Source organism: Mya arenaria, chromosome 14 (assembly GCF_026914265.1).
Source record: "Mya arenaria isolate MELC-2E11 chromosome 14, ASM2691426v1".
Classification (NCBI taxonomy): Eukaryota; Metazoa; Mollusca; class Bivalvia; order Myida; family Myidae; genus Mya; species Mya arenaria.
Window position 1 is genome coordinate 6,531,115 of NC_069135.1, and position 16,085 is coordinate 6,547,199.

Below are 16,085 nucleotides of genomic sequence, written 5' to 3' on the forward strand. Positions count from 1 at the left end.
AAACAAACTGACTTTGGATTCTTTTAAGATGTGTGATATGTTACATTTTCATTATACACTCTCATGTCAATTCACTTATTTTTTTTTGCTTCCTGTGTTTGTATCGTTATCTATGTTATTGTTTGACTGTATACACCCTTTCAATTATACCGTGTTTAAAACTATCTGCCCTTTGATGACGTCATTTGAGGATAGCCGATACCAGAACGCTATTTATGCGAGAATCAAGATGATCAATTTTCAGTTGTGGAATGCGATATAAGGTATATAAAAGATTTGATGTCTTTTGAAATACGTTAATTAAATGAAGAAGAAAACGTTTCATGTATTAATTAACATAAATAGCCGCACATTGAAGCAAATAATCGGTATGTCACATATTTGCGAGTTCTTTGATTGTTTTGTCATAAACATTGATCAATCCAAATCGCGAATATGTGTTATCACATCATCATATTTTTTTGTTTTATTTGAAATGTGACATTTATCTTAATAAAAGATTTTTTTTCATTTTTGTCTTTTGTTTGCAGTCAGAATATATGTCGTTTTCCTGAAAGCCATGAGCGTGCGAGGATGAAATACCTGTCAAAATGACTGACATTGAAGGGAAAAGGGCCCAAAGTATTGCAGCTGAAATAAATCATGTGGAAAGAGCAACTAATAAATTTTAAGGCCTTCTTTAAAGAATGTTGAACAGGATAATCCCCTGGTGTTCATCTCCTGTTTATTGCACTGGTGTCATAGAAGGGGCCATTTCATTTGTGTTTCTTTATTGGCACAGGGCCATTTAGCGTTGACACTTTTCGAGAAGTGATCTTATGTTCTCATTAATTCATATAAACAATATGCATAGCCAATGTATTTATTAATTAAACCGATTGGAAATAAATTAAAAACAAATTAAAAATAAACAAAAAACAAACACTTTAAATGGAACTTGTATCAAAGAACTTTGGCAACACAGCCTTTTTAAGCGAAAAATGATGTTTAGCAAGAACTTAAATAAAAGGTATATGAATATGAGTTTATTATGAATATGTTGAAAAAAAAAAATTGGTACCATAAACCACATACACATAACTATATATTTTAAATCCAGGATCATAAACTTTAAACTCCAAAAAATAAGACAATTTAATGAGCAGACAGGAGCACTGACAGTAAAATAGTAATCGAAAATACAGATTTCAGAGAAACAACTACAGAATATACAATTTCAGTAAAATAATACCACACTTAGACATTCAAGTAAAATAAAAACAGTACATTAGATTACAGCGAACTTTTTATAGCACACACAGATCAAACATTGTTAAACCAGAACACCAGAAGGGCTAATTTTTAACCAGCTATTCATTAAAAATAATATTCTATATAAGTAATTTATTCGCCGGAATAGCTAATTTGAGCAAGTGTATTTTCTCATATACATGCATCTGTCATAGTTCTAGATTTAATGCAAAATCTGGGTTACATCACGGTGCATTATGTAATTATTCAGTGTGACAATAATTTTTGTCATATTCCACATGCAGCGCTGTGGTTCTGCGTTGCTATGTATCAGGCTAGCATCATGGCTGTAAAATATAAAATTGCTTAAGGTAGTGAATGGCACTGTTTGGTACATATAACAAATGTGTTTAAACATATTACTTAAAAATCAAATCCCGCTTCACTCAAAATTATTCAATTTATTTCGTTATAATCCAAATGGGAAAGAAATAGTCGATAAACTATCCGAAATCCACAACCACCATCGATGACGGGATTTCTGATAAAATACAGTATTGGTTTTATTTGGAGACGTGGTTCATTGTTAGAATAATATACTAGCAAACTAAAAGTAACACACTTACCAAATTCGACAATATATACAGCGCATATAATTGATTTCCTGTAATGTACAGCGATAATCAAAGCAGAAATCACCGTATCGGGAAGTTTTTAATCATCAAACTACGTCATTTCCGGTAAGGGGTGCAACTCTTATATGTCAATTTAGCGATTAATTGAAAGGGTGTATACCATTTACATACATGCATGTTTGAAGAAAAAGTGTAACTGATAACATGTCGTACATGCTTACATCAGAATAAATTTAATGTTATTTTATGTGATGCCAAAACATGAGTACATATAATGAGCCATATGAAGTGTCATAACATGAGAAGATTATTTGAAATCTGTATGAAAATCCAGAGATAAAACGATCTAGATCTGTCTATCAATAAGAAGTTATTGTTTCATAATAACTTAAAGAAATCAGTGTGAACATTGGGAAAAAAGCATATAATAGCATAACTGTGTACCGTGTGGAGCCAAACAACAAGGCCAACAGATCCCTTCTGAGAAAAGCATGCTCAACTCTGAAGGGGTCGTCTGGTCTTTATATATACATATATTCTCCATCCACACGGCGACCTGGATATGCCAGTTTGCATATAATCAAGTACATCAACGTAGTACGAACGCACTACCGCTGCCACCAATTGTAACTCGCAAAGCCTAAGACGCAACAGATCCCTTTAAAGAAAAGCTTGCTCAACCCTGACGGGATCGACTGGTCTTTATATACATACATTTCCTATCCACACGGAGACCTGGATATGCCAAATTGCATAAAATCAAGTACATCAACGTGCTCTGTTTGACCGGAACTTGCTTCTAGGATTCCATAGAAGACAAGAATATCGCGCAATAATTTACGGTCCAAAAGCTTATCTTCTTTTTTTTCTTTTTGCATTTGGAGAGATTTGCAGTTTTTTTCGAGTGTTGCACAACATTGATATTTTTTCTGTTCTTTTTCGTTTTTCATATTTCTATAAGGAACAATTAGTTATCTTATATTTCCAAAATTAAACTAACCTAATTGGCAATACACATACTTCTGTGTCTGGTCAATACTACCAATACGCCATTTTTTAATATATGATGTCGAGAAAATCAATATATTATTGATTTTTTAAGCAGTAAGAATGTATTTTAACAAAGCTGTGTTTTCCCTATACATATATATTGGCTGCGCGGCAGCGTTTTATACCCTATAAACGCAGCCTGCATAACGCAGCCTGCGCAAATCGCTGCGTTTTATATCGACCTGGCAGTAGCAGTAATAAGGTGAAGGTTGCCCGCCGTACCACTTGATGATGAAAAATAGCCTAAAAATAGCATTACCATTGCGAATCATTTCCGATTTTCAGTAGATAATATAGACGAAAAGTTATATATATGGAATAAACAAAATGGAGTCTACCAATGATAGTAACTATTTTAATCGGACAGGAGTGCCAGAATGCTCTCTGTTTCCAACTGACAGAGTGAAGTGCCGAGCATTGCTGTATGCTAAAACAGTAACAGCTTCTTTATCTATTTTAGGTTCAGTTCTAACATTGGGATTAGTTGTACTGTTCAAAAAATATAATGAACATTCACAAAGAATGATTATGCATCTATCACTGGCAGCACTTGTTTATGGAGTTGCGTATGTGATACAAGGAATTCCGTCTGAAGATAATGCAATTTGCACGGTCCAAGCATCGATATTGCAATTCTCCGTTTGTGCATGTTTACTTTGGATTATGAACATTGCCTTCGGAATCTACTTTCGTGTTGTTTACGATATCAACATAAAACGTTATGAAAAGATATTGACATTCCTATTATGGACGTTGTCTTTGATCATAACGGCGCTACCCTTTTCGGATAATGCGTATCAGCCCGCTGGAGTTTGGTGTTGGCTGCGGAATGACGATGCATGGCGGTTTGGATTGTGGTACTGTTGGAGAATTTTATCCATTGTGTTATTTGGCTATACAATGATTCATACAGAAATTACAATTCGCAGACGTCGGAGGGGAACTTTTTCTACTTCTATCACAAGTTTGACAGCGATGGAGTCAGAAATAAAAACACTTCGAATATATCCAATCCTGTATTTCATTGTGAACATTTTCCCTATCATAAATCGCATCCAAAACGCAGCAGTCCAGTTGCGCGAGCAAACAGGATACAGCTTTACACTATTGCTTCTTCAAACACTCTTCGACCCGTTGTTTGGTGTGACACTGTCTCTTGCGTATGTTCTTGATGGAACGACAAGGAGCAGACTGAACAAAGCTGACATTACAGATGCTTTAAGACGATGGCGATCAAAACCGGCGCATGTAAGTGTGTACCGCGTGCCTGTACCGTCCCCGGACATGAACATATCTGTAATAAACACACACTCTTAACACTGTAAATTTGTACCATAAACAAATTACAGACACATATTTCAAGCCATGTATCGCAAAATGAACGACCATAGCCAAAGATCAGAGATAACGTCATATTGCTGCACTTGCATGCCTTTTCGAGCGGTTCCTTTCTAGTTGATACATTGCGTATGTTGAGGAACATGATCAACCAGGCACCATGAAGCAATCGAAGCCAACGAATATTAGGGTGTTTCACGTTTCCTAGACCTGAATGTAACAGTTAACGATATCACTCAGAGAAACTGATCAGATGCGTAACTGTGTGTGTTAAGGTTGTCTTGCAACATTTTTTTGAAATTTATTATTAAAGCGATAGCTTCTCTATAATGGTATTCACAGAAAATAAAATACCATGACTGGTCGTTTCTCTTGATGATGTTTTTCATTATTTTGGTGTACATTTAATGTGATTTATTTTTCTTTGTGTATTTTTTTTTTTTTACAAAGTAAAGTTCACGAATCATTTTAGCTTAAGGCATATTAAGAAAAATGTGGTTGTCATTACTTGTGATTCAAGGCGTTAGTTAAAAGTATGTCAACATTATACATGATAAAGTTTAACAGTCATTTACTACGTTGTATCAAATTATGGACATCATACATCATTCACGCATTTAGTGCTCATATTTGTACTGTAAAACATGCATTATATTAAAACGAAAATGTCCTCAATGTGATATTATAATTAGGAGTATTTGGTCTTAACATATTTATAAATAATATTTTATTATTAATTTGTAGACATCATTTATATACATGTGAACAACGATTAATTGCTTGAGGCTTGTGTTCGTTTGAAAGTATATCATTTGCATTCAGGAATAAACATCAAATAACCTGTTGAGTTAGGCCTCTTGTGCACTTTCTATTTCTAAGTTTAACACTTAATACTATTAGCTTTGTTCTAAAGTGTGTTCGATTCACGTGAGACAAAACAAACAAACGCCATAACGCTAGTAATATGTTCAATCTCGGTCAATCATCTCCCCCATAACAGACCTACCTGTTAGTGAAGACGTGACCAATGATCATTGTTTACTGAGGAATGGTAAAATATACACTGTTGGACATTAAGTGTTGTTGCCATAATAATAGTGACAGGGTCTCTCTCGACCAACCAACATCTTCGCTACGGACCCAACCGCGAGCGCCATACCTATTGAATGCAAGTACAAATGTAAAAATAAACGTGCTATTCCAGGCGGTAGGTATCAACACGAGGACCAGCAGTTCAGACGAGGTCCAAGTGTGGTTATATATTTCCATGTTGTTGGGCCATCAAAAAAGTCAAATATGTTCTTCTCATTGTAAGAAGAAAACAAACATATAACCTTTTATATTAATAATCCACACACTCTAGTTCGCTTTTTTTCTTCTGAATGAAAATAATAACACATAATAGGAAAATAGGAATATGAAAACTTTTGATGCACGTCAGTTTAAGGTCAAGAAGGACACAGGTCAACAAAAAGAATACTTTTGATGAACACAAGGGTTTATGATTAAACTTTTTGCAACTGAGCTTGTTTTTGTAGCTTTTTGCATAAATATTGGAACTTTTTGTAAATGAAATTCAAGTTAGAATGATATGTTTGAACTGATTGTACCTACATTAATCCTGTTATAATTTCCAACTTAAGAGAACACCTGAACCATTCGTATGATTACACGGGATCGTATTATATTCTTGAAGGCGGGATAACTGGCTTTATTGCAAATACTGATGTGTTTCAGTTCTCTATACTGATGCTGCTCCTCTTATTTGTTTTCATGGTCGGAGGTATCATGTTGTATGCCTTCAGGAAAAAAGGTTGGTAGGTAATGTGTTTTAGCGAATGGTCCACCAAGCGATTTTATACCATAGGAGAGGTGTTCAACAATGCATAATTACTTTTAAAAACGTGTATATCTGTCTCCATAATAATTGTTATTTGGAACCATTTGGTTTTGCCCATTTATTTCAATGTGTGCAGAAAACGGTTGTGCGAGATCGATTACACAAAGGAAAACAAATATTGACGTCGACAATACATAAGCTTCCGTGTCTAAAGCCAGATAAAATGGTTATATTGAAAATATATCAAATCGCCATAAAATGGTCATTTATGTTGCATCGGCGATAAAACAATATTCGTTATGACTTTATAGGCATAACGACATTTATTTTTAGGAAATAAACCGCTCTATTTAAGTCCTGTAAGAATTGTTTATGTAGTCGAAGTAATACACAACTTCGTAATTTTGACGCATTGTGGTCGTTTGTTTACACTTTCTGACAGTCGGAAGTGCAATTAATTTTTATATACTGCTTTCGATTCTGGGATCGAATGTAATCAGATATCAAGATTTAAGGCTGAAATTATTAACCAGTCTGTCATAGCTCTTCCTTTCCGTTTTCGTCGTCTGTAGGATAGCATACAAAAATTTACACCCGCCCTCCCACTCCCCATTGTTTTTCACATGTAGAGTAAACAGTAAAGTTTCTTACAGCATCAAGGCATTAAACGGTGTTCTTGCTGTCCTTTTTCTGCTTGTGTATTTTCAGTGCGCTCGGTGTTGTAATAATGATTGAGAGAATTGTTCGTGGAGATGAAAAAACTTGCCAGGAGCACAAACGGCGTCGCTGTGTTTGATCGTTGTCCCCTCGAGTGACACACAGACAACGGGACCTATTACTACAATATGCGCCAAGGATAAGACTGGGAGATTCGTTTATATCTTATATAGTGCCAGTCTTTTAACATAAGTTGTTATACTCATTCACATGTCTTCTTTTTATTACAAGTCGCAAAGAAAAATTCAGCCAGCTGAGAGTAGGGCAACATTTAATCTACATGATCACTATATCAGTCAATAATCTTTTTGGTTAAATCCAATATTTTTTATGTTTGTTCCCAACTTGAAACTTGATGGCGGGGCTAAGCCCCATACCCATCGGTGAATTGGTGGTTACAGACAAACGGGCAAAAACATGTTAAGACGATAATTTAACGCAATATAATATACAAGTCCTTAGGTTGTTGCTCTTGTGTTATGGTAACACCTATGTTTTGTAACCCTGCAGGTTCTTGCGTGTTGTGTCTAGTAATTTGTGCGTTTAACCTTTAAACGCTGTGGAAACAGTTTGCTTTGCGTTTTGATTGCGTGTCAGCAGGTTCTTGCGTGTTGTGTCCAGTAATTTTTGCGTTTAACCTTTAAACGCTGTGGAAACAGTTTGCTTTGCGTTTTAATTGCGTGTCAGCAGGGTGTGTATTGCGTACAAACATTGCGTTAAGTTTAACTTTAAATATTTAGCAAAGGGGGGGGGGGGTAAAAATACAAATTATCTGCCCTTATCTCGGCTGGTTGTATTTTTAACGGACTGCTTGGCGCCTTAAAGCGAACCCTTGCAGTTCCGTTTTTTGCCGCCGCATATGTCCACATACGTCCATTTTTTGTTTTGAATTTTATTACAATAAGTACGTAGTACATTGATGTTATATATTGCGGTGTCATCCACGATATTTTCTCTGTTCAAAAAGTTGCAACTCAATAAAATGATATGTTTAAGAGCTGGCGTTTGTTACAGTTTATTTCACTTATAAAATAATCACGAGTTACTAACAGTATTTTCGTGAAAGTTCATCAGTATGTGCACTATTTTGCTCAAAATTGTATAATTTTCTAAAAAGGCACGATTTAGTATAATGATACGTATATTCAAGCACTTGAATCGGAAAACCGATAATTTTCTTCAGTTTGTCTACTGTATGAAAGCGATTTTTTACTAAATCAATTTAAACCACTTAAGGTAAACCAATTTAAATTGATACCCCACGATGGAAACAATCATTATTTTTGTTTTTGAACTAAAGAAGTAATAAAATATATTTTTGTTAAATCCAAAGATAATTAAAAGAGTTACCTTGGGGATTTTGAAAGTCCGTTCCGAAACCTATTCTAACATTTATACAAAAAAGACACTAAATGAGTTCTTATAACTGCATTGAAAAGAACATCTATATACATAATGGAATTAATTTCATCCTTCTACAGAAGATGTGCCTGTGCAAAATTGGATTCAAACGTACAAATATTTCATTTAAAATCCGTTTGTTTTTGGTTACTAGTGATTTTTTTATTATCATTATTTGGTTGTAAAACTGGGTATCTTCTCGATGCTTACATCATATCAGTATATTTAAATGACCAAAATATTTTATGATCTCTCGCAACAATACTAAACTGTTTATTCCATGGCAACGTCTTATAATCTTGTTCCTATGACCTTGTTATATCGTGGATACAACATAATTTTGTCTTACAAACTGTTTCCACGACTAAATCTGCCGTGGTCACGACTTGCATATAACTAAGTTGTGGGAATGAGTAAGTTGTTGCCATTATATAATAAAATTCTAATATATATCATCTCTCTGTGCCACCATAGATTGGCGCTGTATCATTTAATGCTGCTTTTTTTCCATATAAAAATATGTTAAAAACCTTGACGTCGGGCCGATCGTCTTGACTTGACGTAACGTCGGTTAGATTATTTAGAATTAAAAAAACAAGAGCAAACAAGTATAGAAAATAAACCATGAGCTCCTAGTGATTAAGGAAATAAAAGGAATGTCACAAAATAATGAATGATAACGCAACTGTTTGGATTGACGTATAATCTGAAATTGCATTTTATCTGATATTGACTGTAACTCGGCTAATCATTTTTACTTCCTGATTCAAGATAAGCAAACATTTCATACGGATCCGATTTTCAGTAAAAAATATAGACGAAAAATTATATATTTTAATTAAACAAAATGGAGTTTACCAATGATAGTAACTATTTTAATCAGACAGAAGTGCCAGAATGCTCTCTGTTTCCAACTGACAGAGTGAAGTGCCGAGCATTGCTGTATGTTAAAACAGGAACAGCTTCTTTATCTATTTTAGGTTCAGTTCTAACATTAGGATTAGTTGTACTGTTCAAAAAATATAATGAACATTCACAAAGAATGATTATACATCTATCACTGGCAACACTTGTTTTTGGAGTTACATATGTGATACAAGGAATTCCGTCTGAAAATAATGCAATTTGCAAGGTCCAAGCATCGATATTGCAATTCTCCGTTTGGGCATGTTTACTCTGGATTATGAACATTGCCTTTGGAATCTACTTTCGTGTTGTTTACGATATCAACATACAACAATATGAAAAGATATTGACATTCCTATTATGGGCGTTGCCTTTGATCACAATGGCGCTACCCTTTTCGGAAAATGCGTATCAACCCGCTGGAGTTTGGTGTTGGCTGCGGAATGACAATGGATGGCGGTTTGGATTGTGGTACTGTTGGAGAATTTTATCCATTGTGTTATTTGGCTATACAATGATTCATACAGAAATTACAATTCGTAGACGTCGGAGGGGAACTTATTCAACTTCTATCACAAGTTTGACAGCGATGGAGTCAGAAATAAAAACACTTCGAATATATCCAATCCTGTATTTCATTGTGAACATTTTCCCTATCATAAATCGCATCCAAAACGCAGCAGTTCAAGTGCACGATCAAAGAGGTTACACTTTTACACTGTTGCTTCTTCAAACACTCTTTGACCCATTGTTTGGTGTGACACTGTCTCTTGCGTATGTTCTTGATGGAACGACAAGGAGCAGGCTCAACAAAGCTGGTATTACTGATGCTTTAAGACGATGGCGATCAAAACCAACGGATGTAAGTGTGTACCGCGTTCCTGAACAGGCCCCGCACATGAAAATATCTGTAATAAAGACATAAACTTAACACTGTATATTTGTACCATAAACACATTATAGACACATATTTCGAGTCATGTATCGCAAAATGAACGACCCATAGCCAACGATCAGAGATAATTTCATATTGTTGCACTTGCATGTCTTTTTCGATCGGTTCCTTTCTAGTTTATATATTGCGTATGTTGAGGAATATGATAAACCAGGCACCATGAAGTGATCGAAGCCACCGAATATAATGGTGTTCCACGTTTCCATTCGGTGCCCTAGACCTGAATGTAACAGTGAACGATATCACTCAGAAAAATTGATCAGATGTGTAATTGTGTGTTGGTGTATTAGTTGTGTGTGTGTGTGTGTGTGTGTGTGTGTGTGTGTGTGTGTGTGTGTGTGTGTGTGTGTGCGCACGTGTGTGTGTGTGTGTCTTGCATTTTGTTTTGTTTTTTACGCGATAGCTTCTATATAATGATGTTAATTGATTAGAGAAATTAACCATAATCGGTCGTCGCTCTTTTTTACCATATATTTGGTGGACATTGCATATGAATTGTCTTTCTTTGTCTATTGTCTTTATGTTACGAAGTAAAGTTCACGTATCTTTTTGAGTTAAGACATATCTCTAGCAACGCGGTGGTCACAACTTGTTATTTCAAAATGTTATCTAAAAGTATGTCAACATCATACATGACGAAGTTAAACGGTAAATTATTACTTTGTATGAAATAATGATTTGGTGGCCTGTGCACGGATTGTAATTGCTTGCTTGGACATTATATATTACACATACATTAAGTGCTCATATTTGTACTGTAATATTTTTTATATAAAAACGAACGTTTCCTCCTCAACGTGTTATTATAATCAGAAATATTTGTTCTAAATATAATGTTTTATGCATTTGTTTTTAATGTGTAGACTTCATTCATATACATGTGACCAACGATTGATTGCTTGAGGCTTGTGAATTTATAAATAGTATTTTGTATTCAGGATAAAAACAGATTACCTCTTTAGTTAGGCCTCTTGTGCACTATTACCCAGATAGCTAATAACAAAAGTTGTCATGAAAAGGGTAGCTTTCTGCTTATATATGTTCGATTCACATAAGACAAATCAAACAAACAACGCTTTAAATGTATCACAAAATCTACAATAATGACTGGTATATAAGCTGTATAAAACCCTAGCCGGTGTATTTCCCATTGAACTTATAAGAAAAAATAGCCTATGTCGCTCGATGACCTTTGAAACTGAAAATATGGCCGATTAACTTTACAGCATATTATAGAAATGCACACAATGTTAATGGAAATCGTTGTCGGGCAAGTGTTTGACAATAATGGTTTGTACCGTATCTTTATCCAAACTGTATTTCTTATAGGAAAACAACATAGGATAAGTTATATAGATACGTTACAAAAGGCATTACTGTCTTTTTAATTATGCTTTTTGTTTGATTTCATTTATAGCTAAATCAATCAGGTGTTCGTGAAAAACAGGTCATTTATCAATTGTTCACTTGGGTAGAGTATACATTATTGGCCATTATGTGTTGTTGCATAACACTAGTGGTACGGTCTCTCATGACCAGCCATCATCCTAGTTACGGACCCACCCGTTCGTGAAGATACTACCATCGACCTATTGTTTACTCAGGAAAAGTATACAGTATTGGTCAATATGTGTTAATGCCATAACGCTAGTAATAAGCTCAGTATCGGCCAACCATCTTCCCCATAACAGACCTACCTGTTAGTGAAGACAAGACCAATGCCCATTGTTTACTGAGATATGGTAGAATAGACACTGATGGTCATTAAGTGTTGTTACCATTATAATAGTGACAGGGTCTCTCTCGACCAACCATCATCTCCGCTACGGACCTACCCGCGAGCGCCATACCAATTACCAATTGATTTGCTTAGGTAGAGTATACCTTGCAGGCCATCTTTCGTTGTTGCCATAACACTAAGGACCCGGTCTCTCTCAACCGACCGTAATCCTTGTTACGGACCTACTCGTCTGAGAAGACCAGGCCAATGAACAATTGTTTCCTGAGGTAGAGTATACATTGTTGACGACCATGTCTTGTTGCCATAACACTAGTGACAGGGTCTCTCTCTCTCGACCAATCTTTTTCCCCGTTACTGGCCTACCCGTGCGTATAGAAGACCAGGCCATTGCTCAACAGTTAAGGTAGAGTATACATTGGTGACCATCATGTATTGGTGCCATAAGACTAGCAACATGGTCTCTCCGGTACGGCCCACCCTTCCGTGCAGACCACCCTTCCGTGCAGACCACTCAAATGACAAATAGTTTCCCGAAGTAGAGTATATATTGTTGGCCAATATTCGTTGTTTTAATACTACTAATGACATGGTCTCACTCGACCAATCACCATCCCATTCACGGACTTACCCGTTCGCATAAAAGACCAGGGTAATGATCAATTGTTCACTGAGGAGTGGTAGATTTGTCAAAGACTCTGTCATCAAGTAAATGTCAAATACTTTGTGATCAATTTTATGTCAAAGACTATCATTAATTTTTTGTCAAAGACTCTGTCAGAATGCGATTATAGACGTTTTAATCAAAGTAACTTTTTGACTCCATGGCTACGCATCTGATCGTGCCACGACCTATATGCCAATGTGTTAATATAATATATAATATTATTATCATAATCACATATATGAGCTAACATGTAAATAAATTATATATATATACTATTATACTATACTATTATATAAAACACATAGTAGAATTTTCGCTCAATAGGTAACTCACTTTTTCTTTTCCATATTCAAGATGCAACCACCATCACAGGTGTGTGGTACTGTTCAACAGCAGTCATTATTTGTAAATTGCATGACAGGTGTTATCATGGGACGAAATCATTTACTGGTGTTTGAAGTTAAAACTAGGTTTGATTCATATTTGTAATAGAAGACTTGATTCACAACCGCTATTAGAAATAAATCTCTCACTTGGTGGGAATTACCAAGGAAGTTTTTTTCCCTGAGTCTGTTGAAATGAGCTTGAGGAGAAACTACTAGTCTTTCTGATCCTGGACATGAACCAGGCATGAACCAGCTCCCAAAAACAAGAAGAAGGTTCAGATTACTGACAGTGTCAACAAATACAAAATTATTTGTTGAATGTTCACGATTGTAATTTATTTGCAAATGAATGTGTGGATTTAGATATCCAGGAAGCAAATTGTGTTACATGAATACAATGCAATTCGCGAAAGTGATGGTCGTTTCATAGAAAAAAGGCAAGGCAATGGGAAATAATGATCGAAACATGTTTGTTCAAAAAGGATAAGGATATGTGAGTAACTCGGTTGTTGAAATATACAAAGGTAAGGACTTGCTGAAGTATTTTGATTAAGCTGGTGAGGACAGCTTGCCGGTTATGGTATGGTATGCCTATACTAAAAGGAACTACATAGTGCCTTGTGACGGTGACCTGTGCAAGGCTGGAATATGTTGGCAAGGTTTGTTAAGAACTTCATGTTCAAAAATCACAATCGGAGCTGGCGGGATGTTCTCTAGGAGGAACCTTTAAAGGATGGCAATGGAGAATATACAGATATCAAATATCTCCAGTCGCATTTTTTAATGATGATTGTCATAAAGTTAAAGCGTAAGTTAGTTTTTAGTTTAAAGGTTATTTATTTTACATTTGTGAAGAAAAATTCATTAAATTATACAATGTCATGTTCGTTTGCACGATGTTGCAGGAGAGTGTGATCTTTGATTGTGGGGGAAATAGAAGAACCCGGTGGAAGCCGACTTCTCAGGCTTGTTGAGTACCCATCAAACTATCGCCTTGGTGGGAAGCCAGTGCGCTTACCGTTGTGGTAGTGGTAGTAGTATAATTGGTTTACAATATTTTAAAAGGAGAAACAGGGCTTTGAAATTTTCCTGCATTCATTCTCTCAGTGTGCAAGGATAAGGAGAACAGGTAATCAGAAGGAATGCTGACTATGATGATGCTGCTCAGCCACGGGAACAAGTACTTTATTTTTTATGGTTTCGTGCAGACTGTAGTCACTGCTTTGAGTTTCATATGACAAGGACACAATGAAGAAAAGACCAAGCAGCTTCACTTACCTGGTAAAAGACCTGATGTATTTTATGACTTAGCATGTAATATTCGGGAGTATTTTTTAAATTGTGAGAGTGGTTACTTTAAAAATGATGGATTTTTCCTAACAAGTTTCATGGGCCCACAAGTGCTCTATTACATTCCGGTCATGGCTTTGGCATTATTAATTCTGAAATTTGCGAGTTATTTTATATCTTTGTTCAGTGCATAAAAAAGTCAACACGCAAGATGAGTCAATGCCATTTTTGCTTCTAAAAAAAGATTTGAATTAACAGTGATAGTGTTAACATCAAACTGTTTGGGTGGGGGGGGGGGGGTTACACATTTTTAATTTAGAGTTCGGATATATTTGTGTTGTAACTAGTGACTTTACAAGGAAGAAAACAGTTGGCTGTAAGGGGATGGAGGAGGCAAACCATCAAAACTAGTTCATTCTCTAATACTAAAATTGTATTTGAAACGTTTTTGAAAATGTTGATTACTCATAAAGTTGTTTGTATTCATAAAATGATGAATGATAAATGTTGGATATATCGATTTTGTCATTCACTGAATTATGAATGTTATAATTATATATTGACTTGTATCTTTCATGCATGTTTGTAATAATATTTTGCGTATAATAATAAGCTGTATATGCTTACATCGAAAATAAACGTTATGTTATGTTATGTTGTATCAAAGTCACAGTATTGTCAATATCAAAACATTTCTTTTTGTGATCACTATTGAATTCTTTGAAAAATAAACACTGACTTTGAACTTCGTCTTCTTATATTTAAACGATGCTGTGAGTGCGATTGCTTTGCTAAGGAAAGTAACCAGTAATATGTATATTGTACATGTCGTGTATCGTCGTCAACCTTCGCATTACTTAAAAAATGCATTCAAATAGTTTTGCCCAAGGACTTTTCGCCGATTCACCAAATAGTAAACAAGATATAACTGATTTAAAGCTTTGGAAGTCTATGCAAAATCGCATATATATTATGGAATAGTTACATTGGCAACGTACAGGCAAACAAAAGAAGACACATTTACTGTATATATCAAATTCTAGTATAATTGTTTTATAAAATGAATCGCATTAATATATCTTTTAAAATAAAATCGGAAAAGACATAACATACTAAAAAGGCGCCCTCTTAACCTTAATGCGGACCTAATTTTTGATACCTATGAACGGATGAACGCACTTACGCGAATGATATGCCTTTTGACTGAAATGCTATTGGTACAAAAAAAATACCAAAACTAAACCCATTAAAATAACTTTTAACTAAAACAGTCTTAAGACCATCGCTCGAAATCGGCCATGTAGTGCGGTATGTGTGGCAAACATTTGCGGATGGTCTCAGACTCAGCTCCAAAACGGAGAGCTGACAAAACAATCCTTTTAAATTTGGTAGGGCGGTGGGTCTCGATGTCCTTTTACCCTAAATTGTCGCCTAACCGCAGTTTGGTTAAATTCCCTATACATATATACATTATGTTTGGGGCAACTTTGACGGACCCTGTGCCATTAAAAAATAAACAATCAAGGTGGTGCGGAACTTCTATGAACATGTTTTAAGGTTAATATCACATGACCATGACCTGATCAATGACCCTGACCAACTACCATAGGTTTTCAGCTCAGGGATATTTTATTCCCTTTCACTCCCCTTCCAAGGGCATGCTTCTGTCCCAAGAACTCGACTTCATTTGAGGTTTGTTCACTGAAAAATTATTTGTTGACCAAATAAGGCTATCTTGGTACCAAATGTTGCGGACGGACGGACACTCTTGATATATGATGATCTCAGAGTCAGCCGCTACCAAATGTTTGTGTTTTTGTATGATGGACTTTGTTAGAGTTAGCATGTCTTAATGCCCCCAGTCTATTTATTTGACGTAAACTGTGATCTTAAAAGATAAAATCACCAAATAAAGTGCAAATAGTAGGGTTT